Source organism: Rana temporaria, chromosome 11, assembly GCF_905171775.1.
Source record: "Rana temporaria chromosome 11, aRanTem1.1, whole genome shotgun sequence".
Taxonomy (NCBI): Eukaryota; Metazoa; Chordata; class Amphibia; order Anura; family Ranidae; genus Rana; species Rana temporaria.
Genome location: NC_053499.1, coordinates 120,371,178 through 120,397,220, shown reverse-complemented (window position 1 = coordinate 120,397,220; position 26,043 = coordinate 120,371,178). Strand labels below are relative to the sequence as shown.

The window sequence follows — 26,043 nt, the reverse complement described above, 5'->3', positions numbered from 1 at the left end:
GTCCCCCACCAGCATTAGGAATAAACTGTTGGGAGCATGTCAACATTTTTGCCCTATTCACATATTTAAGTTGCATAGCTTCTTACAGGAGTCATCTCCAGTTCTGGCCATCCCCATGTAGTACCGACCATCGATACCTGTTAAAAGATTCAGCAGGTCAGACACTGCAACATCAAACCACCAAGAACAAAGCTAATTTTTTAAAACCATCAGTTATAATAAGGTCTCATCAGAATTCAGACGAACGAGATTCCAAGAGATAAATCATCACCAGTTTTAAGTTCACACACTAGCTTTTCTACACTCATGAGCAAAGCCTTCATACAACTACTGGCTATGCAATTGTGCCATTAACCTCCAACAGTTTATGTACTTTTATACAAGCATTTCGCTGATTCCCCTTATTTGAGGCAGTTGACCCACTGCTACACAAGAACATTAACTAGGATTGTTGGCAATGCTGAAGCCCCATTCAAAAAAATGGGTTGTAATGATCACTGGGAAGCAGTGGTAGTTTTTAAGTTACAGGAGCTCTACAAAGTTGCAAATTATTCAGTATTGCAATGTCTACTTCTCAGGTTACCTAGTTTTACAATCAATTGCATTTTTACCATCACTTACCATTCATTTCCTTCAAGAGGAGATCTGCAAATCAATTTTCTGAGACCCTGCAACCAAAATATATATTTAGTTCAACTTTAAAAAAAAAAAAAACACATCTTTACAGTAGATACTGCTCAGGAGTTCGAAGCGTTTCATTATTTTTCAAAGTGAGCTAGTTGACTCATCACTGCAGTAAACTCCAACTCCACCTGACCCCCCCTCCCCCAAAAACATAGAATTTTACTTACCCCACAGGATGGAGCAGTTTCATTTTCTGTGAATAGAAAGACATCTTTAGGACAGGGAAAGGATTTCAGAGGACCTCTTTAAATAGACAAACTCAGAATATATTTCTCAGTCACAATTAACCACTCAGTCACAGAATATCAGACTGGGGCGGTAAGATGTCATCACAAAATTCTAAACATGCAATATTTGAACCGGGAGCAAGGTTACTCAACTTACCTGTACATAAAACCCAGTTGGTGTCGCCATTCAGAGTGCCAGGGATACCTACAGGAAAATTTGACTGTCAGAAAGTACATATGTAGAGCAGTTTAGAGCCTAAATTTCAGAGCACATCCCTTAATGTGGACAATCAGAACAAACCACTCAGTCACCAAACATCAGACTGGGGCGGTATAAAAGTCATCATATAGTCAATTATGCTCAGTATCACATTTCTGCTAAAATGTCTTCAATTCGCTGTGCAGCTTCAAGGATAAGCCAACTCCATAAGCTTTCAGCAATTTTTTTTATCATTTATGAGCAACTCAAAAATGCAGCTGTAGGATCAAAGTAGCAATGAGGTAAAATACGGCATTTACCTGTCTCATACCATCAAGGTCTTCTCTAGGCCACAGAGAGCTGTAACGCAAATGAATTGTTAAGTGTGCACATCCAAGTTTGCTATACTCTGGTACATCTGGTCTGATCAGGGCTTTGGTGACTCTCTGCCATGAGACGCGCGTCGTCCATATACATAGATTTCATCCCTTCAGACCAGAAGCATTTTAAAAACATGCAGCAGACAGTGCTTACCTCGATTTATCCCACAGAAATCTTGTCTTCATATGTTCCACCGTGTGTAACCTGTGAACACAGGGCCATTAGCTTTGTAATAGCAGCAACAAGTGATCATTTTAACCTACACTCCATCAGAACTCCACCATGCTAGGAATATTCTTCAAAATATTTCAGACGAACGAGACTGTCAAGTTATCATTTGGAGCAAGACTGAACATACAAGCCTAGGGCAAGGTTTGGCAAGTTTCCATACAAGTCAAATAGAATTTGCAGTGCTGAACCAAGTTTAATGGCCAAAGCTGAAGTATACATATTTAAACACCAATGGGGCAAAAGTAGGAACTTCTGACAAGCATATTAACTGGACATCTATAAAATAAAAAATTGGCAGACCAGCAAAAGCTGCCTTTAACATGATCCTATTCAAGAGCATGTTACTGCTTTAGATCTTTAGAAATATTGGTAAAGCTTTCTCACAAAAACAATTTCATGGCAGAAAGCTCCTGTTTGTTCACAAAGCCAGATAAGGGGGTCAGTTCACCAAGACTCAGATTTCAGGTTATGGTTTTGCCATAGTAAAGATCGAGTCCAATAAGCTTTAAAGCAATTGTAATGCATGTGCCTCCACTGTGGGGACGCTCATTGTTTAGTGTTAGGACCACAGATTACAGGGTGCCTTGGCGCAGCTCTGTGGCTCACGCATGCGTTTGCAAATGCGTGCGGACCGAACCCCTGTTTTTAACGCATACAGTAGACAGGTTAATTGGTTTTCTGCAAGCTGGTCGGTAAGTAGGCTTGGTTTTTCCCTGGGCATTCCCCAGGTTTTTGTTGTTTAAAGCAATTGTAAGCCTGATTTATTTTTTTACATGTTCCATTTATCCAATCTGTAATTGTATTAATACAGAACAGCTCCAATCCTCTTACAGGTCCCCCTGCTGGCACACCTGGCTCCTTTCTAAGGGGAGAACTTGTGCTTAATACTGAGCCAGGCTGGTTACCTCCAGTTAGACTGCATGGCTCAGCCCTGCCCAGGTTTTGACCGACAGCAGCAGGAGCCAATGGCCAGTCAATGCTCAGCCAAGCCTGTGAGACAGGAGAGAAGAGCTGCTTCACAGTGCACAGCACCAGACTTAAGATAATGCCTAGTATTTAGGGGGCTGGAAGGGAAGCTACAATTTTTTACTTTAATGCAGAGAATACATTAAGTTGTATGAAAGAAAAAAAAAAAACTATCTTTCACACCCTGGCCACAACAATGAAATTGTGCTACGTCAACCGACGTAGCCCAATTTCAAAGTAGCAATTCAGTGCTACTTCAGGTGCAACTTGGAAGACATCTGAGAGACTTCATGCAGATTTCAATGCAAGTCACTCCTGAACTAGCTTATAGTGTAGAAACTACTTTCAAAGATTGGTGCAAAGCCAACATTTGACTGCTTCCAATGCAGACAATAGGGTGCAACTTGTCATGCAATTTGAAACTGCCAAATTGCATTGTGACCAGGGGCTTAGAACCACTTTATAGATGCAGAGGATAAAATCCTAGCCAACAGGATGACACAAGTTAGTAACTAATGTAGCACTAACTACGCCATCATCCATTACATTGTGTTACACCATCCCTTGACCTCAATGTAATCCAGTAATCTAATCAAAGGGTGGCACGTACCTAGTAAACTGTACCGGAGGTTGGAATTAAAAAAGGTGCCTAAAATATCAGATATGAAGCAGTGTTGTGCTAAACAAATACAACCCATTTTAATATTCAAAACTAGATTTTAGGTTCAGCTCTACTTCATAGTGACTGCAGGACTTGCCATTCATTTCTACAAGCAAATATTGCCCTCTCAAAAAGCCTCATCGAGTCATGACACCTACCCATATGATGTAGTCTTCATCTTCACCACACATCAAAATGAAGAGGCACCTTGAGGAAAGAGAAACTAGTTTAGTGTAGAAATTAAAAACAGAAGCCGGCCTTTCTAGTCTTCATCATCTCAGAACAAAGGGTTACATTCACTGACAAGTCAGATATATGCTTGTCTATATAGATCATCACTGATGACCACCACATTGTACCCTACATTCAAGTCTTTACTGCTCACCTGTAATGCTGTGGGGAGCCATCTTCAGATTGTAGCAACCCTGAAGAATGCAAGAATAAATGTAAGTTACCACATCTTAATCTGGTACACATCAGCAGAAAGCTGTACTGCTGTAGACTAGGAGCACCATCAGGAGGTAAAATAAAGCAACATCTCATTTTAGATGTAAGGGAGGGTTGTAACCCCTGTAAGGTTTATTTCTGCCTTTGTCCCATGGGGCGATTTCTCTTCACTTCCTGTCCCAAAGAACTCGTGTCCCTATTGGAAGATCAAAATGGCATTCTTAATAAATATCATTGAAAGTCAGAGGAGAAAAGGTTGAATGGGGCGCACAGACAAAATAAAAACCCAACAGGTGTTCTAATCTCTACACAAAATTAAAAAGTTCTAAAATAACTGCATTAGAGCCAAAAGTTCTCTAGGACACATTTATGGACTAGAGAAAATCTGCAGAGATGCCTTCCAATGTGAATAGTAAGCCTATTGCCACCTTCTAGGCATTTAATTTGCAGATGGGCTGTATAAAGCGGGTTTCATGACAGATTGGCCAGCCAGATACACTCAACTAGACTAAGTAAGGTATACCAAGCCCCCATTCACACCAGTGACTTAGCAATGTGGTGCGATTTATCACATTTACCATCAATGGAACTGTTCATATTGCATCAATGAAAAATATAAAAACGTTTCCTGCACTACTTTCCAATTTCATTGCAACTTGCAAACTTCTGTAGAAGTACTAAACACCTTCCCCTCAGTAGGTAGCCAACAGTTGAGTCAAGACTAAAAATTAAAACATATCACCAGGACAGGATGGCTTAGACATAAGAGCCCTCAGAACTGTCACGTTATAGACAGACCATTGTCCATAATCTTTGCAGACAGCATACTCACAGGAATTGCACCAGCTGATTGGAGAAAAACCATTGTGGTACCAACATTCAAGAAACAGAACAGACAAAACACCTGGAAAACTACAGGCCAATCAACCTAACAACCATAAATAAATTGGAAGGGATAAAAGGGACCATAAAAAAAAAAAAAAAAAAAAACAGTAGTTCGCATGGGTTTACGAAATGTTGTTTCTGCCAGACCAAACATTCGAGGACATGAGCTGCCATCTAGACAGGGGAAGGCGCATGGATTTAGTGCACCTGGATTTTGCAAAAGCATTTGATAGTCTCTCTCCCCCCCCCCCCCCCCCCCCCCCACAAGCGCTTAAATTACAAGCTGAGGTCTGAAGGCATGGACCACAAGGTTTGTTCTTGGATTATAAAAATGGTTACAGGGACAGGTCCAAAGGGTGGTGATAAATAACACTGACTGGTCTGTAGTGGTAAGTGGGGGGGTTCCCCAAGGTTCTGTCTTGGGACCAATTCTATTCAGAAATGATAGAGGATGGGATAAAAAGCTTTGCTTTCACAGATGAAAAAATTAAAGCAGGGCAAGAACTTTAAATCAGGATATAGACATGTTACATTAAGACCTGAACAAAATAATGGAGTGGCCCAATACATGGCAAAGGTTTAATGTGGAGAAATGTAAATTAATGCACAAGGGCCAAAAAATGAAAAAGAAAACAGCAAACTACTCAGTAGGGGAGAACCTATGGGGAAATCAAGCATGGAGAACGATCTGTCCTAGTAGATGGCCATTGGTAGCTGAAGCTTGACATTGAATGCCATTGCTCAAAGCTGGCAGAATAACATGCATAAAAAAGGGGGATCTACTTCAGAGAAAACCATAATCCTACCACTTTATAAAACTGGTTAGACCACTCTGTCCAGTTCTGGTCACCAGTTCCCAGAAGGGATGTGCTGGAACTGAAGGGCAACAAAATTAAAGGAAGTGAAGGACCTCAAATATGAGGAATGCCTACAAGCACTAAATGTATTCTTGCTGGCAAAACTATGCTTGAGGACATACGATAGCAATTTACAAATACCTCAATGGTGATCCCAGCAGAGAGGGGGAGAAAAAAGTAAAAAAGCAGTCTCAAGGGGTGCAAGAGGACATGGGCCCACACAATGAGATTGAAGCAGTTTAACCTTTAACTGCCCAGGGAGATTTCACCATCAGGGCAATAAGGATGTGGAACTCCCTTCCATTATGTGGTTTAAGCAGGGAGTATGAATATTTTTAGAGACTCTTGGAATGCGCATCTTAAATGCAAGACAGGGATATGGTAACTTAGACATGGGCACAAGTACACCTACACATGTTGAACTGGACTGACTTGTCTTTATTCAACCTTTTAAAGAAAAAAAAAAAAAAAGGCACCGATATGAAATCAATAGAGGCCACACTTACCAAAGGAACCTTCTAAACTAATGCCAATAGCATGTATGAGCTTTGTGCTGTAAAAGCTGCTGAAGATCAACTTTTTGAATATTAGGCAAAAACAGGCAATTCTATGGCTGTAGTGTACTGAAGAGGGATGAAAACCACAGACATGTCTTGGATGGCGCGACTTCATATTACAGCCGCCACTCAGCCAGAGGTCATCTCCACTGCCAATACAGAAAGCATCAAGTGCATCAACCTTGTGGCAGGGCTACTTCTACATGATTAGAGACCTTGTCACACAACAAACCTCAAAATAGAACACTAACCAATTGTGCCACACATGTCTGGTATCCAAGAGGGGGGGGGGGACTTTTAAACTTACACCAATTACATTTTACTAGCCTTGCCATCGGGTGTTTCTCAGAGACAAAAGCTAGTCTCAGAACAGGTCTGTGATAAGTCTCATCATTGACACAAGACAAGGACTGCACCCTCCACATCCAGCCATGTGCTCAGTAAGCAAGGGAAAGCATGGCAGAGACTCACACCCAGCCACCAAGAAAAAGCCCAACAGTAATAAGACAAAGGGTGAAAGGCCATGAGCTTAGAAATTGTCACATGAGCCCAGTGAAACACCAGATTTTTTTATTTAAATCATGTTCACTTTAGCTTCCTCCCATTAGTGACCAGGGAGAAATAGAACAAGCCGATTGCTTCTCAGAAAAAAACAGTTGCTCTAGTTTTGATAACCTACCACCAGTATTTTTCTCCTGGAACACAATGCTTTGTGAATGGAGGCAAAGAATGACTGTACACATTGCATGCTGAAGAGTCTAGAATAGCCCATGGGTGGTGGGATAGTCACAGGCAGGCCCATTGTGGACAGATACACCAGCCCATTTAAATGGTCTGCTGTATTAAGATAAATACAGAGATAGGCTCCAAGCCTCTTAAAAATGCACTGCATGAAACCAGTGCTGCACCAAAGTCACACCGCACAAACATAGGGGTAATGATGCATGAGGGCCCCATTAACGGTTAAGGTGCATGTTCTGGGATCATGCACACATTCCCCTCAGCCACAGCTCCTAGGTGTCCAGCATTACTTAGATTACTGGTTACAATATGAACATGGGGCACATCACTGATGCTCATCCAAGTTTCATCATTCCCCCCTTCCTATCACACTGGATCCCATCTCCATCCCCCCCCCTCCACATGGTGGAAGCTCCGCAGGACACAGCCGATATCAGCAGGGAAATGAATGGGGAGAGGTCAACCATAAAGTTCCTATGTAATTGTCAGCTACCTCCTCCGCATCTGCCTCCACAGCAATGCCTGCATCAAAAGCCATGTATAGCGATTTTACAGGGTTAGATGGGTTAGTCTGTAGATGTGTTGGGTGAACTACTTTAAAGTGGCAATAAAAAGAAAGTCAGTCACTTACCTGCTCTGTGCAGGGTAGCCCCAATCCTCTTCAGGTCTCCTGCTAGCACTCATGGTCCCTCCCTCATGGCAAGTGCTGTGGCTCAACCCCACCCCCTCTTATTGGCTACCCGATTTGCAGGGGCGATTGGCCCCTACAGCTGTCTCTGCCAACAAGGAGTTCCCAGAGAGCCAAAAGCTTGTGCCCATTGCTGGATTGGGATGTGCTCAAGTATTTGGGAGGGCCTGCTGCAGGGGATTACTTTGATGCATGAAGGTAAAAAACTGAACCTTTAACCACTCAAGGATGAATTTACAGAAGAATCCTAAATAGCACAGCGCTGGAAGCTACTACATCACAGCCTAAACCAAACATCAAGCCATCGCCCAGAAGCAGGCCCATCACTTTCTAGTTAAACCCCATCTCAGCAGAGCCAGTACTGTGGACCCGTCCCATCAATTTCACCAACTATAAACATTTAGAACTCCTCAGGCAAATGTATGCCCTGTTTTTCCTTTACAGTACTAGCCCAATAGTTGTGCTTCCCTTACTCTGGTAGTACCAGTGTAGAATCAAATGGCTTGGTACCTCTTAGCTGAAGATTGGCCTTATCCTTAAGGACTAGGTGCATATTGTACAGCCAGGTGAATTGTATTTAATGAGCAACTCATAACCAAATCCAGCATATCACATTTATTCCATTCTGCCCCGCCTTATGTCTTACCTTTTCAGTTGTCCTAGAGAGTTTTTTTGGGATTATTTGAGATTATGTTCATAGATTATAGTTATCACAATCTTAAATACCCATGTTGTACTTTGTTATTTAAGTGCCCTCTTGACTAAAATTGAGCAGTTTTCATGGAGGATTACAAGTTTAGTTTGAGAAAATAAAATCCACACCCAATTTTATCAAAACATTTTTATTTAACTACATTGTAAACAGAAGCCCATCTTGTCCAATCGATGTTAGGGGCACAGTGCCAAGGATGCACTACACAAATCTGGAGGTTTGAGCTGATGAGTTCCAAACACCACTGTTGGGCAAGATTGGTCTCAGGCCGGAAAGGTCAGTGCTTTTGTAATTTTATTGAAGGTCTTCACAATCCTTTAAACCTACAAAAAATTAAATAAAACCCAGTACAAATCTTGGATGCTTAAACAGTACTTAACATTGCTTTAGAAGTCAATCCCCTCAGACTGTTCCATCAGGAACAGGTCATCCATCTTCTCCAGCTGACTACACCAGTGGGTTCACCTTTTCAGGCTCTGGTGGAGATCAGATGGTCGGACATGTGAAGGTTTCATCCTTGGGGATCATTCAGATACAAAGCTCTTGCTGCCATCATCCTCCACAGCTTCTAGAGCTGGTATAAAAAGATTCTCTGGTTTGGGGACCTTAGACCCAAACGAAGGTGGAGCCAATTGGACTATTGCGGTACTGGTAAAGTTAAGTAATAAAAGTACAATTGAAAATATAAATATATAATTTTATTAGATCAAAAAACAATAAGAGAATTAAAATGGTGACGACCATACATAACACCAATATAATCCCGAAGAGGGGAAAATTTGTGGGTTGAAGGTCACAACATTAAACTTTACTAGTTACTAGTTTCGCGGCGATAGCCGCTTCATCAGAAGCATGTTTACAATAGAATTGAAAAAACAAACTATTAACACATGTTAATTGGTTTGTTTTTTCAAATCTATTGTAGACATGCTTCTGATGAAGTGGCTATCGCCGCAAAACTAGTAAAGTTTAATGTCGTGACCTTCAACTCACAAATTTTCCCCTCTTCGGGATTATATTGGTGTTATGTATGGTGGTCGTCACCATTTCAATTCTCTTGTTTTTTTATTTAATAAAATATATTTATATTTTCAATTGTATTTTTATTACTTAACTTTACCAGTACCACAATAGTTTAATTGGCCCCACCTTTTGGTTCTCTGGTTTGGGGACCTTAGACCCAATCTCTTTATACTAAAATTTCTGGATGATGGTACCCTTTATATTATGTTTATGTATTACTACTCTAGAGGCTATACTTTAGCTTCTAGAGCTGGATGATTCTGGCCAAAATGACTATCATGTTTTGCTTAGAATAAAGAAATTCTCACAATTATGGTGCAACATCTTTCATATAGAAAAAGTGACAACTTTACTGTTGAATTCCTTAAAGTGTTTTTTCCAAAAAATTGCATTTGAAAGACAACTATGCAAATAGTGTGATTTTTTCTCTATGGCAGGGGTGTCAAGCTCAATTTCTTTGTGGGCCGCATCAGTACCATGATTGACCCCAAAAGGGCCAGTTGTATCTGTAAGATTAGATGTCCAGATCCAACTCACCATCAGAAGATGAGTCCCCCACTCTCCCTTACAGTGCACCACCCTTTCCTTATACTGCCGCTGGGAAGACGAATTCATTGCTTGAAAGCAAAACACAAGGGTCTGGAGCTCACGCAGATGCAGTAGGTGCGAGGGCCACATGAAATTGCTTGGAGGGCCAGATTTGGCCTGCAGGCATTCTTGACACCTGTGCTCTAGGGCAGTGGTCATCAACCCTGTCCTGCAGGGCCCACTAACAGGCCAGGTTTGCAAGATAACTGAAATGCATCACAGCCGATATCATTTGCTCCTAAGGAATTGCAGTACTCTAGACTGCATCTCCCCAAGGTAATACATAAAACCTGGCCTGTTAGTGGGCCCTGCAGGACAGGGTTGATGACCACTGCTCTAGGGTCTCTGCTAAAAAAGTTTAGGGTTTTAATTCTTTAGCCCAAAACGTCAAGTATTAGAAAAAAGGTCTTTAAGTGGTTAAACCAACTTCCATTTACAGACAGTGTCATAATGTTTCTCCATCTCCAGCTATGGATGTGGTGATAAAAACTTGGCATGTTTATTTTGACAGTTGTGAGCAGAGCACTGAACTAGGAAAATTTGTCAAGATTGTGGTGGGGTAGAACGTTAATTCAATCGTGCAGCTCCAACAGCTCCCCACCAAAAAAAATATGAAAATTCTGTATTTCATTTGAGACAAGCATGTTGCACATGGGCTACATAGCCAATCTTTAAAGGAGTTTTTATGGCAGAAGTTTTTTATCTCGATGCATGAAGATAAGCCTCCTGTGTGTAGGAGCCTTCCCCAGCACTTAAGTGATCTTCTGTCCACGAGTCCCTTGGCCACCTGCGATTTTGGATTGGCTGACAGCAGCAGCAACATTGGCTCCCACTGTTAAGAGTTGGCAAATCGGAAGTGGGGCTGAACAGCTAAATGTTTAAATGGACACAACTGCATCATAGCTTGCTGTGGGGGCACTCAACAGGATGGAGGGGGCCAGGATTAGTGAAGGGGACCCAAGCCCCAAAGATCACTTGAAGGCTCAGTTCACATATGCAAAATGGACGAGTTTTGAATCCCATGTGAAACAGACCTGTTTGCAATGGAGCTGGTAGTTCACATATGTCCAGGACAGCTGCAGTCCATTTTTGAAGATACTGCGAGATTGGGTATGGTTGGGTTCAGGTGTGAATTAAAGTAAAAACATGCACCTGAACCAGTGAACAAAAAACTGGACTTCATTTAAAAGACTGCAACTGCAGTTGGCATGTGTGAACCTAGTTGCAAACTATTGTTACTGGTAGGGATCTCCCAAGTTTATCGTTACATTTGCACATGGTGCAATAAGGCAGAACCGTGTAAATGTAATCTAGTTTTCAAGTCTTACCTTGAACCAATTTTCCTCCAGTCGAAATCTGAAAAACAAAAGTGAAATATGTAAAAACACACATAGTTACAAAAAACAGTCAGATTCTACAGCTAAAGGGGATCTTTTCAGTATAGCGACGATCCTTGTCACAGCCAACACAAGGCCAGCTCAGGGTATAGTGGATTATTCATCATTGTGTCCCCCACAAGCATTAAGAATAAACTGTTGGGAGCATGTCAACATTTTTGCCCTATTCACATATTTAAGTTGCATAGCTTCTTACAGGAGTAATCTCCAGTTCTGGCCATCCCCATGTAGTACCGACCATCGATACCTGTTAAAAGATTCAGCAGGTCAGACATCTGCAACATCAAACCACCAAGAACAAAGCTACATTTTTAAAACTGTCAGTTATAATAAGGTCTCATCAGAATTCAGACGAACGAGATTCCAAGAGATAAATCATCACCAGTTTTAAGTTCACACACTAGCTTATCTACACTCATGAGCAAAGCCTTCATACAACTACTGGCTATGCAATTGTGCCATTAACCTCCACCAGTTTATGCACTTTTATACAAGCATTTAGCTGATCCCCTTATTTGAGGCAGTTGACCCACTGCTACACAAGAACATTAACTAGAGGATTGTTGGCAATGCTGAAGCCCCATTCCAAAAAATGGGTTGTAATGATCACTGGGAAGCAGTGGTAGTTTAAGTTACAGCAGCTCTACAAAGTTGCAAATTCAGTATTGCAATGTCTACTTCTCAGGTTATTTAGTTTTACAATCAATTGAATTTTTACCATCACTTACCATTCATTTCCTTCAAGAGGAGATCTGCAAATCAATTTTCTGAGACCCTGCAACCAAAATATATATTTACTTCAACTTTAAAAAAAAAAAAAAAAACACATCTTTACAGTAGATACTGCTCAGGAGTTCGAAGCGTTTCATTATTTTTCAAAGTGAGCTAGTTGACTCATCACTGCAGTAAACCCCAACTCCCCCCTCCCTCAAAACATATAATTTTACTTACCCCACAGGATGGAGCAGTATCATTTTCTGTGAAGAGAAAGACATCTTTAGAACAGGGAACGGATTTCAGAGGACCTCTTTAAATAGACAAACTCAGAATATATTTCTCAGTCACAATTAACCACTCAGTCACAGAATATCAGACTGGGGCGGTAAGATGTCATCACAAAATTCTAAACATGCAATATTTGAACCGGGAGCAAGGTTACTCAACTTACCTGTACATGAAACCCAGTTGGTGTAGCCATTCAGAGTGCCAGGGATACCTAAAATTAAAGAAATTCCGCGCTGGAAAATACACAAAAAACTTTAGAAAATGCAAGCCAGCACTGGAGGATAAATTCAAATAGAAATCCCAATAGTGATCAATAACAATAAAGTGCAGCGCAAAACATATAAATTAAGTAATAACACAATTGATCAAAGTATATAAAATATATATAAATATATATAAATATAACTCTAATATTAACACAAAAAGAAATCCATAAAGTGCATCAGTGAAAAAAGTCCAAAAGGTGCTCCAAATAATGAAGTGACTGATTGTGATTAAATCTCAAAAAGCTGTGATCGACAGGAAGGTTCCTTCACCAATAGCTAAAGATGGCCCCTCACCTCAGCCATTCGACCATGGCTAGGTCACAAAACTTTTGAAAAACCTCCAAGGTAAGTGTAAGGACACGTCCAAGCTTTAAAGGTTACCAGCAGGCAGCAGACAGCTCAATACTCCCAACGACCACAGAGAAATATATAAAAAAGATAGTGGATGAAACAGGCATGTAGCAGGTAAGTGTGTCCAGGAGATGTTCCAGTGGCAGGGCAGTCCCAGTCTGTGATGGTAAAGCTTCCAGGGAAGTCCACGAGATAACAGCCGGCTTGTGCTGTGAATGTTCAGAGGACACAATAACACTGGAACCTAGGGATGACGTCAGGGATACCTACAGGGAAATTTGACTGTCAGAATCTCCCAGCAAGTGTACATATGTAAAGCAGTTTATAGCCTAAATTTCAGAGAACATCCCTTAATGTGGACAATCAGAACAAACCACTCAGTCACCAAACATCAGACTGGGGCGGTATAAAGTCATCATAAAGTCAAGTCACATTTCTTTTAAAACTATTTCAATTAGCTGTGTAGCTTCAAGGATAAGCCAACTCCATAAGCTTTCAGCAATTTTTTTTGCATTTATGAGCAACTCAAAAATGCAGCTTTAGGCTCAAAGTAGTAATGAGGTAAAATATGGCATTTACCTGTCTCATACCATCAAGGTCTTCTCTAGGCCACAGAGATCTGTAACACAAATGCATTGTTAAGTGTGCACATCCAAGTTTGCTATACTCTGGTACATCTGGTCTGATCAGGGCTTTGGTGACTCTCTGCCATGAGACGCGTGTCGTCCATATACATAGATTTGAAGCATTTTAAAACATGCAGCAGTCAGTGCCTACCTCGATTTATCCCACAGAAATCTTGTCTTCATATGTTCCACCGTGTGTAACCTGTGAACACAGGGCCATTAGCTTTGTAATAGCAGCAACAAGTTAGCATTTTAACCTACACTCCATCAGAACTCCACCATGCTAAGAATATTCTTCAAAATATTTCAGACGAACGAGACTGTTAAGTCATCATTTGGAGCAAGACTGAACATATAAGCCTATGGCAAGGTTTGGCAAGTTTCCATACATGTCAAATAGAATTTGCAGTGCTGAACCAAGTTTAATGGCCAAAGCTGAAGTATACATATTTAAACACCAATGGGGCAAAAGTAGGAGCTTCTGACAAGCATATTAACTGGACATCTATAAAATAAAAAAATTGGCAGACCAGCAAGAGCTGCCTTTTACATGATCCTATTCAAGAACATGTTACTGCTTTTAGGGGGGTCAGTTCACCAAGTCTCAGATTTCAGGTTATGGTTTTGCCATAGTAAAGATTGAGTTCAATAAGCTTTAAAGGAATTTTAAACCTGAATTTTCCTTCATTACATGTTCCATTTATCCAGTCTGTAATTGTATTAATACAGAGCAGCTCCAATCCTCTTCACAGGTCCCCTGCTGGCACACCTGGCTCCTTTCTAAGGGGAGGACTTATGCTTAATTCTGAGCCAGGCTGATTACCTCCAGTTAGACTGCATGGCTCAGCCCTGCCCAGGTTTTGACCGACAGCAGCAGGAGCCAATGGCCAGTCAAGCCTGTGAGACAGGAGAGAAGAGCTGCTTCACAGTGCACAGCACCAGACTAAGATAAGGCCTAGTATTAAGGGGGCTGGAAGGGAAGCTACAAATGTTAACTTTAATGCAGAGAATACATTAAGTTGTATGAAAGAAAAAAAAAAAAAAAAAAAAAGAAACACTACCTTTCACACCCTGGCCACAACAATGAAATTGTGCTACGTCAACCGACGTAGCCCAATTTCAAAGTAGCAATTCAGTGCTACTTCAGGTGCAACTTGGAAGACATCTGAGAGACTTCATGCAGATTTCTATGCAAGTCACTCCTGAACCAGCTTATAGTGTAGAAACTACTTTCAAAGATTGGTGCAAAGCCAACATTTGACTGCTTCCAATGCAGACAATAGGGTGCAACTTGTCATGCAATTTGAAACTGCCAAATTGCATTGTGACCAGGGGCTTAGAACCACTTTATGGATGCAGAGGATAAAATCCTAGCCAACAGGATGACACAAGTTAGTAACTAATGAAGCACTAACTACACCATCATCCATTACATTGTGTTACACCATCCATTGACCTCAATGTAATCCAGTAATCTAATCAAAGGGTGGCATGTACCTAGTAAACTGTACCGGAGGTTGGAATTAAAAAAGGTGCCTAAAATATCAGATATGAAGCAGTGTTGTGCTAAACAAATACAACCCATTTTAATATTCAAAACTAGATTTTAGGTTCAGCTCTACTTCATAGTGACTGCAGGACTGCCATTCATTTCTACAAGCAAATATTGCCCTCTCAAAAAGCCTCACCGAGTCATGACACCTACCCATATGATTTAGTCTTCATCTTCACCATACATCAAAATGAAGAAGCACCCTGAGGAGAGAGAAACTAGTTTAGTGTTGAAATTAAAAACAGAAGCCGGCCTTTCTAGTCTTCATCATCTCAGAACAAAAGGTTACATTCACTGACAAGTCAGATATATGCTTGTCTATATAGCTCATCACTGATGACCACCACATTGTACCCTACATTCAAGTCTTTACTGCTCACCTGTAATGCTGTGGGGAGCCATCTTCAGATCGTAGCAACCCTGAGAATACAAGAATGAATATAGGTTACCACATCAGCAGAAAGCTGCTCAGACATGCAGTTTACATGTACATTGCCTCCTGATAATGCTCCTAGTCTACAGCAGTTTAGGAAATTAAAGTAGAACCAAAAGCAAAAACTCAAGGGAGGGTTATAACCCCTGTAAAGTTTTTTGCCTTTGTCCCATGTGGCAATTGCTCTTCACTTCCTGTCCCAAACTAGTGTCCCCATTGGACGATTTTCCCCTCTATTATGAAAGTCAATGAAAACCAAATTTTGGGTTGTTCCCAGCAATGATTGTGAACAAAATAAAGGTTGAATAGGGGCACAGACAGCAATAAACTGATAGGTGTTCCAATCAATCCCCCTCTACACAAAACTAAAAAGTTGTTAGTTACAATCTAAAGTTTACAGTATTTCAAAGGTAAAGTTCTAAATAACTGCATTAGAGCCAACAGCATGCAAGGTCCCTATGACATGTTTATGGACTAGAGAAAATCTGCAGAGATGCCTTCCAACATGAATAGTAAGCCTATACCCACCTCCTATACATTCAAATTTGTAGATGGGCTGTATAAGCTGGTTTCATGGCAGATTGACCAGCCAGATACACTGCCAACTACATTGTGGAAGGTATACCAAGCCCCCGTTCACACAAGTGCAACGTGTTATGCGACAGTTTTTCAAATCACATGACACGTTGCACCCCATTGCCAACTATACGTAAATTTTAGGTGGCATGTTGGCTCCCCAGAAAAATTCACTGTACCTCTTTCTTTTAAGGGCCATAGCAGGAGTGTGCATCCGCTGCATGGCAGCCAATGTGCGTGGCTGGTGGGCAAGATGGCAAGAGCCAGAACAGGGATTTGTGTGTAAACACACAGATCCCTGTTCTGAGAGAAATTTGCTGTTAGTAATTAGGAACAGCGATCTGTCTACTCAGTCAGTACCCTGCCCAAGCTAGAAACATTTAACCACTTCCCTGCCAGTGACATTTACACAGTAATCTGCATTTTTATAGCACTGATCGCTGTATCAATGTCAATTGTCCCAAAAACGTGTTAAGTGTCTACCACAATGTCAGTCCTTCAAAAAATAAACCTATCCCCTATTTTGTAGACACTATAAATTTTGCGCAAATATATGCTTGAGATTAACAAAAATATGTAGAATATATTTTGGCCAAAACTGATGGAACGTTTGTTTTTAAAAATAGTTTTTGGTTATTCAAATCCTGCTGGGGTTCAAGTGATTAAATGAAGTTGCAAAGAAATCAGCAGTGCAGACTGCACTGACAAATTTCAGGGACTTTTAAAGCGCTGTAAAGATTGACAGCGCTATATACATTCACATCAGTCCCTACCTTCAAGGAGCTTACAATCCAAGGTCTCCAACTTACATTCATACATACTAGGGCCAATTTAGTCAAGATCCAGTTAACCTACCAGCATGTGTTTGGAGTGTGGGAGAAAACCCACACATGCCCAGGGAGAACATGCAAACTCCACGCAGATATTGTTTTGGTTGGAATTCAAACCAGCAAACTTTTACTGCTAGGTGAAAGTGCCAACCACTACACCACTGTCATACTGAATTGGCTTGATTTTAAAGCCACTTTGGTGTGAACCAGGGACCTCCTAAACCAGGAGTTTCCAAACTGGCCTTGGGGCTAGATGTGGCCCTTTGCTTGCCTTTACGAGGCCCTTTAGACACTATTCCCCACACTGATACAAGGCACTATTTCTTCAACACTAATGGGGCACTATACATCCCACCGACACCAAGCAGGGCCCTATTCTTCCCATTGACACCAATTATGAGGCACAATTCTTTGCCCTGATACCAACAACTATTCCTTGCACTGACACAATAAGGGGACCCTATTCATGCCAGTGATGAGGCCATTTTTCTTTCCCCCAATACAAACAATGGGGTAGTTTCCTCCCACCAATGATAGGGCATTTACCCACATTGACACCTGGGCATTTGCTACTCACACTCTGGCCCTCTCAAAGTCTGAAGGACAGTAAACTGGCCCTTTGCTCAGAAAGTTTGGAGACCCCTGTCCTAAACCAATGCCAACAGCATGCCTCAAATTGTGCTGTATATGCTGATCAACTTTTAAATATTAGGCCAAATCAAACAGGCAATTATATGGCTGCAGTTTTACTGAACAGGGATGAAACCCCACAGACATGTCTTGGATGGAGCGACTTCATATTACAGCCGCCACTCAGCCAGTGAGGTTATATCTCCACTGCCAATACAGAAAGAGTTCAAGTCCATCAACCTCGTGGCAGGGCTACTTGTACATTGACTAGAGACCTTGTCAACTTAAACCTCAAAATAGAACACTTAGGCTCCATGCACACTGAAGCTGATGAACTGCAGTTTTGGCATGTTTTTTTAAAGCCCATGAACTGAACTCTGTTAGCCTATGTGCCCATGCACACCTGGGCGTTCAGTGTTAATGAGCTTTGGAGTTTATTGTCTTTTTTTCTGAACGCCCGAAATTTGCGTTCAAAGTGACGTTTTTTTTGTGGGAAAAAAAAAAAAAAACGCAGAAAAATGCAAAACGCTGAAAACTCAAAAACACTTAAAAACGCTCAACGCTGGTGCCAGCGTTTAATCCATTGGGAAAAAAAAAGCTACACTAAAAAACGCTGATTAAAGCTATTGCAAAAAACGTTGAAAGGCTCCCTGCAAAGCTACTGGCGTTTTTTTATAGCTTTTATCAGCTTCAGTGTGCATGGAGCCTTACCATTTCTGTGACACATGGCTGGCACCTACAAAAAAAATAAAAAAAAAATAGTATACATTAAAAAAAAAAAAAATTACTAGCCTTGCCATCAGGTTTTGCTCAGAGACAAAAGCTGTCCTCAAAGAATTCTCAGAACAGGTCTGTGATAAGTCTCATCATTGACACAAGACAAGGACTGCACCCTCCACCCGGCCATGTGCTCAGTCAGCAAAGGAAAGCATGGCAGAGACTCACACCCAGCCAAGACAAAGCCCACCCAGTATTAAGACAAAGGGCAACAGCTTAGTAAGTTTATGAATCCTCACATGAGCCCAATAGAACACCAGATTTTTTTTTAAATCAGGCATTCAATTTAGCTTCCTCCCATTAGTGTACAGGGAGAATTAAGGGGCTGTAAAGGTTTGTTTTTATTTTCTAAATAGGTTCCTAAAGCTAGTGCATTGTTGGTTCACTTGTTTCCTTAGATTTCCAGTCAAACTTCACCCCCAAACAAAAACCGGAGTTACTCAACGGAGGAACTCCAACCTTAAATCAGAAGATGCACTCACATCCACCTTGTAAAATTTTGAAAAAGTGTGGACCGACGACCAGGTCGCTTCCTTACACACCTGTAGTACAGAGGCTTGATGGCGGAAAGCCCTCTCAAAAAGTCTGAGTCATGACACCTACCCATATGATGTAGTCTTCATCTTCACCACACAATATGAAGAGGCACCCTGAGGAGAGAGAAAGTAGTTTAGTGTTGAAATTAAAAACAGAAGCCGGCCTTTCTAGTCTATCATCTCAGAACAAAAGGTTACATTCACTGACAAGTCAGATATATGCTTGTCTATATAGATCATCACTGATAACCACCACATTGTATCCTACATTCAAGTCTTTACTGCTCACCTGTAACCCTGTGGGGAGCCATCTTCAGATTGTAGCAACCCTGAAGAATGCAAGAATAAATGTAAGTTACCACATCTTAATCTGGTACACATCAGCAGAAAGCTGTACTGTTGTAGACTAGGAGCGCCATCAGGAGGTAAAATAAAGCAACATCTCATTTTAGATGTAAGGGAGGGTTGTAACCCCTGTAAGGTTTATTTCTGCCTTTGTCCCATGGGGCGATTTCTCTTCACTTCCTGTCCCAAAGAACTCGTGTCCCCATTGGAAGATCAAAATTTGGCATTCTTAATGAACATCATTTAAAAAATAAAAATGGCGCATACAGGAAACAAGTATATAAAATAGTCCAGAGTGCAAGTCCTATAAGCTATACAAGCTTTGGTATGAGATGCAGTCTAGTACCAGGCAGCCTTGCATGGGGATCTGAAGCAATGCTCCAAAGACATGAAAAGAAAAAGCAAACAAAACAGGCGCCACTTAGTTAACCACTACCCGACGGCCGTACGACTTTATAAGGCCGCGGGGTGGTTCTGAATTTCTAACAGGCCGTAAAAAGACGGCCTGCGCGCGCATCCATCGGCGCAGGCGCGTCCGACGGCGGCGTGTGCTCGCCGCATCGCTGAGATGCCGATGCGAGTGCCTGGCGGCCGTGATGTCCGTCAGGGGATCGGCGGCTACAGGGACAAGACGTGGAGCCGTGTGTAAACACAGAGATCCATGTCCTGTCAGGGGACAGAGGAGACCGATCTGTGTCCCTTGTACATAAAGACACAGATCGGTCACCTCCCCCAGTCACCCCCCCCTCCACCTACAGTTAGAACACAATTTAGGGTACACATTTAACCCCTTCCTCACCCCCTAGTGTTAACCTTCAATGCCAGTCACATTTATACAGTAATTAGTGCATATGTATAAATGTGAATGTCGCCAAAAATGTGTCAAAAGTGTCCGATGTGTCCACCATAATGTCGCATAATGTCGCAGTCGCGAAAAAAATGCTGATCGCCACAATTAGTAAAAAAAATAAAAAAAATAATTCTGTCATTTTGTAAACGCAATAACTTGTGCAAACCAGACGCTTCTTGCGATTTTTATTTTTTTCCCCCCCCAAAAATACGTATCGTCTAGACAGTGAAAAAAATTGGGCTATTTATTATAGCAACAAGTAAAAAATGTTTTTTTTTTCAAAATTGTCGCTCTATTTTTGTTTATAGCGCAAAAAATAAAAACCGCAGAGGCGATCAAATACCACCAAAAGAAAGCTCTATTTGTGGGGGAAATAAAAAAAACGTCAATTTTGTTTGGGAGCCACGTCGCACAATTGTCAGTTAAAGTGACGCAGTGCCACAAGCTGAAATTTCACCTGGTCAGGAAGGGGTATATGTGCCCAGTAAGGAAGTGGTTAAACTGCAGACTTTTAATGAAGTAATTCACATTAAGCACTCGCATGTCAATATAGAAGTTCAGGCATACGGATGGGGTCCTGTGATTGGTCAAAACCATCCACGACTGTTTGTGTCCCCTGTCTTCTTACACTGCTTGGATTGTGTGAAAGGAAACGGCTACACATGAGCTCCAACGTTTCCTGATGCAGATACACGGTGCTCAGAGGGCTGGAACGTCACTACGGAGGCCCAGACAGCAATGCATTTCCGTGCTGTAGCCGTGGCTTGATTGATGGAAATGCATTGCTGTCTGGGCCTCCGTAGTGACGTCATCTTCTCCCACCACAACACAGCGTTCCAGCCCTCTCTCTGAGCACCGTGTATATGTATCAAGAAACACTGGAGCTCATGTGTAGCCGTTTAATTTCACACAATCCAAGCACAGTGTAAGAAGACGGGGGACACAAACAGTCGTGGATGGTTTTGACAGATCACAGGACCCCATCCGTATGCCTGAACTTCTATATTGACATGTGAGTGCTTAATGTGAATTACTTCATTAAAAGTCTGCAGTTTTACTAAGTGGTGCCTGTTTTGTTTGACGTTTAATGATATTTATTAAAAGAAAAAGCAGAGGAGAAAAGGTTGAATGGGGCGCACAGACAGAATAAAAACCCGACAGGTGTTCCAATCTCCTCTCTACACAAAATTAAAAAGTTCTAAATTGCATTAGAGCCAAAACAGCATGCAAGGTCTCCAGGACACATTTATGGACTAGAGAAAATCTGCAGCGATGCCTTCCAATGTGAATAGTAAGCCTATTGCCACCTTCTAGGCATGATTGGCTGTATAAGCGGGTTTCATGACAGATTGGCCAGCCAGATACACTCAACTAGACTGAGTAAGGTATACCAAGCCCACAGTCACAACAGTGACTTGGCAATGTGGTGCGATTTATCACATTGCCAGCAATGGAACCGTTCATATTGCATCAATGAAAAATATAAAAACGTTTCCTGCACTACTTTCCAATTTCATTGCAACTTGCAAACTTCTTTAGAAGTACTAAACGCCTTCCCCTCAGTAGGTAGCCAACAGTTGTCATAGTTACACAGTAAGTCAGGTTGAAAAAAGACACAAGTCCATCCAGTTCAACCACAAAAAGTCGAGACTAAAAATTAAAAACAAATCACCAGGACAGGATGGCTTAGACACAAGAGCCCTCAGAACTGTCAAGTTATAGCCAGACCATTGTCCATAATCTTTGCAGACAGCACACTCACAGGAATTGCACCAGCTGATTGGAGAAACCCCATTGTGGTACCAACATACAAGAAACAGAACAGACAAAACACCTGGAAAACTACAGGCCAATCAACCTAACAACCATAAATAAATTGGAGGGGACAAAAGGGATCAAAAAAAAAAAAAAAAAAAAAAAAAACAGTAGTTAGCATGGGTTTACGAAAGGTTGTTTCTGCCAGACCAAACATTCTACGAGGACATGAGCTGCCATCTAGACAGGGGAAGGCCCATGGATTTAGTGCACCTGGATTTTGAAAAAGCATTTGATAGTCCCCCATAAGCGCTTAAGTTACAAGCTGAGGTCTGAAGGCATGGACCACAAGGTTTGTTCTTGGATAAAAAAAAATGGTTACAGGGACAGGTTCAAAGGGTGGTGATAAATAACACTCAGACTGGTCTGGAGTGGCAAGTTCCCCAAGGTTCTGTCTTGGGACCGATTCTATTCAATCATCAGATGACACAATTAAGCAGGGCAATCACTTCACATCAGGATATAGAAATGTTACATTAAGACCTGAACAAAATAATGGAGTGGCCCCAATACATGGCAAATAAGGTTTAATATGGAGAAATGTAAATTATTGCACTAGGGCCAAAAAAGGAAAAAGAAAAAGCAAACTACTCACTAGGGGAGAACCTATGGGGAAATCAAGGATGGAGAACGATCTGTCCTAGTAAATGGCCAATTGGTAGCTAAAGTTTGACATTGCTCAAAGCTGGCAGAATATTAACATGCATAAAAAGGGATCTACTCCAGAGAAACCCATAATCCTACCACTTTATAAAACTGGTTAGACCACTCTGTCCAGTTCTGGACAAGGGATGTGCTGGAACTGAAGGGCAACAAAATTAAGGGAACTGAAGGACCTCAAATATGAACGACTATGAAATAGGAACGCCTACAAGCACTAAAATGTATTCTTGCTGGCAAAACTATGCTTGGACATACAATAGCAATTTACAAATACCTCAATGGTGATCCCAGCAGGGGGGGGGGGGGGGGGGAAACGTGCAAGAGGACATGGGCCCACAGAGATTGGAGAAGCAGTTTAACCTTTAACTGCCCAGGGAGATTTCACCATCAGGGTAATAAGGATGTGGAATTCCCTTCCATGATGTGGTTTAAGCAGGGAGTATGAATATTTTTAGAGACTCTTGGATGCGCATCTTAAATGCAACACAGGGATATGGGAACTTGTAGACATGGGCACAAGTACACATGTTGAACTGGACTGACTTGTCTTTATTCAACCTTAAAAAAAAAACCCACACGATTTGAAATCAATAGAGGCCACACTTACCAAAAGGAACCTTCTAAACTAATGCCAACAGCATTAATGAGCTTTGATTTTTGCCTAATCGTTAAAGTTGATCTTCAGCTTTTACAGCACAAACAGGCAATTCTATAGCTGCAGTTTACTGAACAGGGATGAAAACCACAGACATGTCTTGGATGGAGTGACTTCATATTACAGCCGCCACTCAGCCAGTGAGGTCATCTCCACTGCCAATACAAAAAGCATCAAGTCCATCAACCTTGTGGCAGGGCTACTTCTACATCATGGACTAGAGACCTTCTCACTCAAACCTCAAAATAGAACACTAACCAATTGTGCCACACATGTCTGGCATCCAAGAGGGGGGGGGGGGACTTTAAACTTACACCAATTACATTTTACTAGCCTTGCCATCAGGTGTTGCTCAGAGACAAAAGCTGTCCTCAAAGAATTCTCAGAACAGGTCTGTGATAAGTCTCATCATTGACACAAGACAAGGACCGCACCCTCCACATCCAGCCATGTGCTCAGTAAGCAAGGGAAAGCATGGCAGAGACTCACACCCAGCCACCAAGAAAAAGCCCAACAGTAAATAAGACAAAGGGTGAAAGGCCTTGAGCTTAGAAATTCTCACATGAGCCCAGTGAAACCCCCACCAGATTTTTATTTAAATCATGCATTCACTTTAGCTTCCTCCAATTAGCGACCAGGGAGAAATAGAACAAGCCGATTGCTTCTCAGAAAAAACAGTTGCTCTAGTTTTGATAACCTACCACCAATTTTTTTCTCCTGGAACACAATGCTTGGAATGGAGGCAAAGAATGACAGTACACATTGCATGCTGAAGAAGTCTAGAATAGCCCATGAGTGGTGGGATAGTCACAGACAGGCCCATTGTGGACAGATACACCAGCCCATTTAAATGGTCTGCTGTATTAAGATAAATACAGAAATAAGCTCCAAGCCTCAAAAATGCACTGCATGAAACCAGTGCTGCACCAAAGTCACACCACACAAACATAGGGGTAATGATGCATGAGGGCCCCATTAACAGATAAGGTGCAGCATGTTCTGGGATCATGCACACATTCCCCTCAGCCACAGCTCATAGGTGTCCAGCATTAGATGACTGGTTACAATATGAACATGGGGCACATCACTGATGCAAGTTTCATAATTTCCCTCTTCCTATCACACTGGATCCCATCTCCATCCCCTCCCTCCACATGGTGGAAGCTCCGCAGTTCACAGCCGATATCAGCAGGGAAATGAATGGGGAGATGTCAACCATAAAGTTCCTAATTGTCAGCTACCTCCTCTGCAGCTGCCTCCACAGCAATGCCTGCATCAAAAGCCATGTATAGCGATTTTACAGGGTTAGATAGGTTAGTCTGTAGATGTGTTGGGTGAACTACTTTAAAGTGGCAATAAAATGCTTTAGAAAGCCAGTCACTTACCAGCTCTGTGCAGGGTAGCCCCAATCCTTTTCAGGTCTCCTGCTAGCACTCATGGTCCCTCCCTCATGGCAAGTGCTGTGGCTCAACCCCACCCCCTCTTATTGGCTACCCGATTGGCAGGGGCCATTGGCCCCTACAGCTGTCTCTGCCAACAAGGAGTCCCCAGAGAGCCAAAAGCTTGTGCCCATTGCTGGATTGTGATGTGCTCAAGTATTTGGGAGGGCCTTCTGCAGGGGATTACTTTGATGCATGAAGGTAAAAAAACTGAACCTTTAACCACTGAAGGATGAATTTACAAAAGAATCCTAAAGAGCACAGCGCTGGAAGCTACTACATCACAGCCTAAATCAAACATCAAGCCATCGCCCAGAAGCAGGCCCATCACTTTCTAGTTAAACCCCATCTCAGCAGAGCCAGTACTGTGGACCCGTCCCATCAATTCCGCCACCAACTATAAACATTTAGAACTCAGGCAAATTTATGCCCCGTTTTATTTTTACAGTACTAGCCCATATTTGTGTTCCCCTTCTCTGGTAGTACCAGTGAAAAAAATCAAATGGCTTGGTACCTCTTAGCTGAAGATTGGCCTTATCCTTAAGGACTAGGTGCATATTGTACAGCCAGGTGAATTGTATTTAATGAGCAACTCAACCAAATCCAGCATTTCTGCCCCCCCTAATGTCTTAATACCTTACCTTTTCAGTTGTCCTAGAGGTTTTTTGGGATCATTTGAGATTATGTTCATAGATTATAGTTATCACAATCTTAAATACCCATGTTGTACTTTGTTATTTAAGTGCCCTCTTGACTAAAATTGAGCAGTTCTCATGTAGGTTTACAAGTATAGTTTGAGAAAATAAAATCCACACCCAATTTTATCAAAACATTTTTATTTAACTACATTGTAAACAGAAGCCCATCTTGTCCAATCGATGTTAGGGGCACAGTGCCAAGGATGCACTACAAAAATCTGGAGGTTTGAGCTGTTCCAAACACCACTGTTGGGGCAAGATTGGTCTCAGGCCGGAAAGGTCAATTCAGTGCTTTTGTAATTTTATTGAAGGTCTTCACAATCCTTTAAACCTACAAAAAAATAAAACCCATTACAAATCTTGGATGCTTAAACAGTACTTCACATTGCTTTAGTAGTCAATCCCCTCAGACTGTTCCATCAGGAACAGGTCATCCATCTTCTCCAGCTGACTACACCAGTGGGTTCACCTTTTCAGGCTCTGGTGGAGATCAGACGGTCGGACATGTGAAGGTTTCATCCTTGGGGATCATTCAGATACAAAGCTCTTGCTATCATCCTCCACAGCTCCTAGAGCTGGATGATTCTGGCCAAAATGACAATCATTTTTTGCTTAGAATAAAGATAAATTCTCACATTATGATGCAACATCTTTCATATAGATAAAAGTGACAACTTCACTGTTGAATTCCTAAGTGTTTTTTTTTCCAGAAAATTGCATTCTAAAGACAACTATGCAAACAGTGTTATTTT

General features: G+C 41.7%; 1 long non-coding RNA gene and 10 other non-coding genes across 11 annotated transcripts; all 11 read right to left on the bottom strand.

The window, feature by feature from the left end:
* Positions 1–204: 204 nt before the first annotated feature.
* LOC120918073 lies at positions 205–275 on the bottom strand. The gene has a single exon (XR_005744285.1). It is a non-coding gene; the product is annotated as a small nucleolar RNA SNORD30 (small nucleolar RNA).
* A 457-nt stretch (positions 276–732) lies between these two features.
* On the bottom strand, positions 733–796 carry LOC120918061. The gene has a single exon (XR_005744274.1). It is a non-coding gene; the product is annotated as a small nucleolar RNA SNORD29 (small nucleolar RNA).
* A 159-nt stretch (positions 797–955) lies between these two features.
* Positions 956–1,023, bottom strand: LOC120918104. Its single transcript, XR_005744314.1, has one exon. It is a non-coding gene; the product is annotated as a small nucleolar RNA SNORD31 (small nucleolar RNA).
* Positions 1,024–1,197: 174 nt separating this feature from the next.
* Positions 1,198–1,266, bottom strand: LOC120918084. The gene has a single exon (XR_005744295.1). It is a non-coding gene; the product is annotated as a small nucleolar RNA SNORD31 (small nucleolar RNA).
* A 7,084-nt stretch (positions 1,267–8,350) lies between these two features.
* LOC120917573 lies at positions 8,351–11,207 on the bottom strand. Its single transcript, XR_005744214.1, has 2 exons — positions 11,176–11,207; positions 8,351–8,559 (listed from the first exon to the last, which is right to left on the bottom strand). It is a non-coding gene; the product is annotated as an uncharacterized LOC120917573 (long non-coding RNA).
* Positions 8,634–8,759, bottom strand: LOC120918111. Its single transcript, XR_005744320.1, has one exon. It is a non-coding gene; the product is annotated as a small nucleolar RNA SNORD22 (small nucleolar RNA).
* A 352-nt stretch (positions 11,208–11,559) lies between the features above and the next one.
* Positions 11,560–11,630, bottom strand: LOC120918078. Its single transcript, XR_005744289.1, has one exon. It is a non-coding gene; the product is annotated as a small nucleolar RNA SNORD30 (small nucleolar RNA).
* Positions 11,631–12,086: 456 nt separating this feature from the next.
* LOC120918060 lies at positions 12,087–12,150 on the bottom strand. The gene has a single exon (XR_005744273.1). It is a non-coding gene; the product is annotated as a small nucleolar RNA SNORD29 (small nucleolar RNA).
* Positions 12,151–12,299: 149 nt separating this feature from the next.
* Positions 12,300–12,367, bottom strand: LOC120918103. Its single transcript, XR_005744313.1, has one exon. It is a non-coding gene; the product is annotated as a small nucleolar RNA SNORD31 (small nucleolar RNA).
* An 856-nt stretch (positions 12,368–13,223) lies between these two features.
* LOC120918093 lies at positions 13,224–13,292 on the bottom strand. Its single transcript, XR_005744303.1, has one exon. It is a non-coding gene; the product is annotated as a small nucleolar RNA SNORD31 (small nucleolar RNA).
* Positions 13,293–25,692: 12,400 nt separating this feature from the next.
* Positions 25,693–25,818, bottom strand: LOC120918114. The gene has a single exon (XR_005744323.1). It is a non-coding gene; the product is annotated as a small nucleolar RNA SNORD22 (small nucleolar RNA).
* Positions 25,819–26,043: the final 225 nt, after the last annotated feature.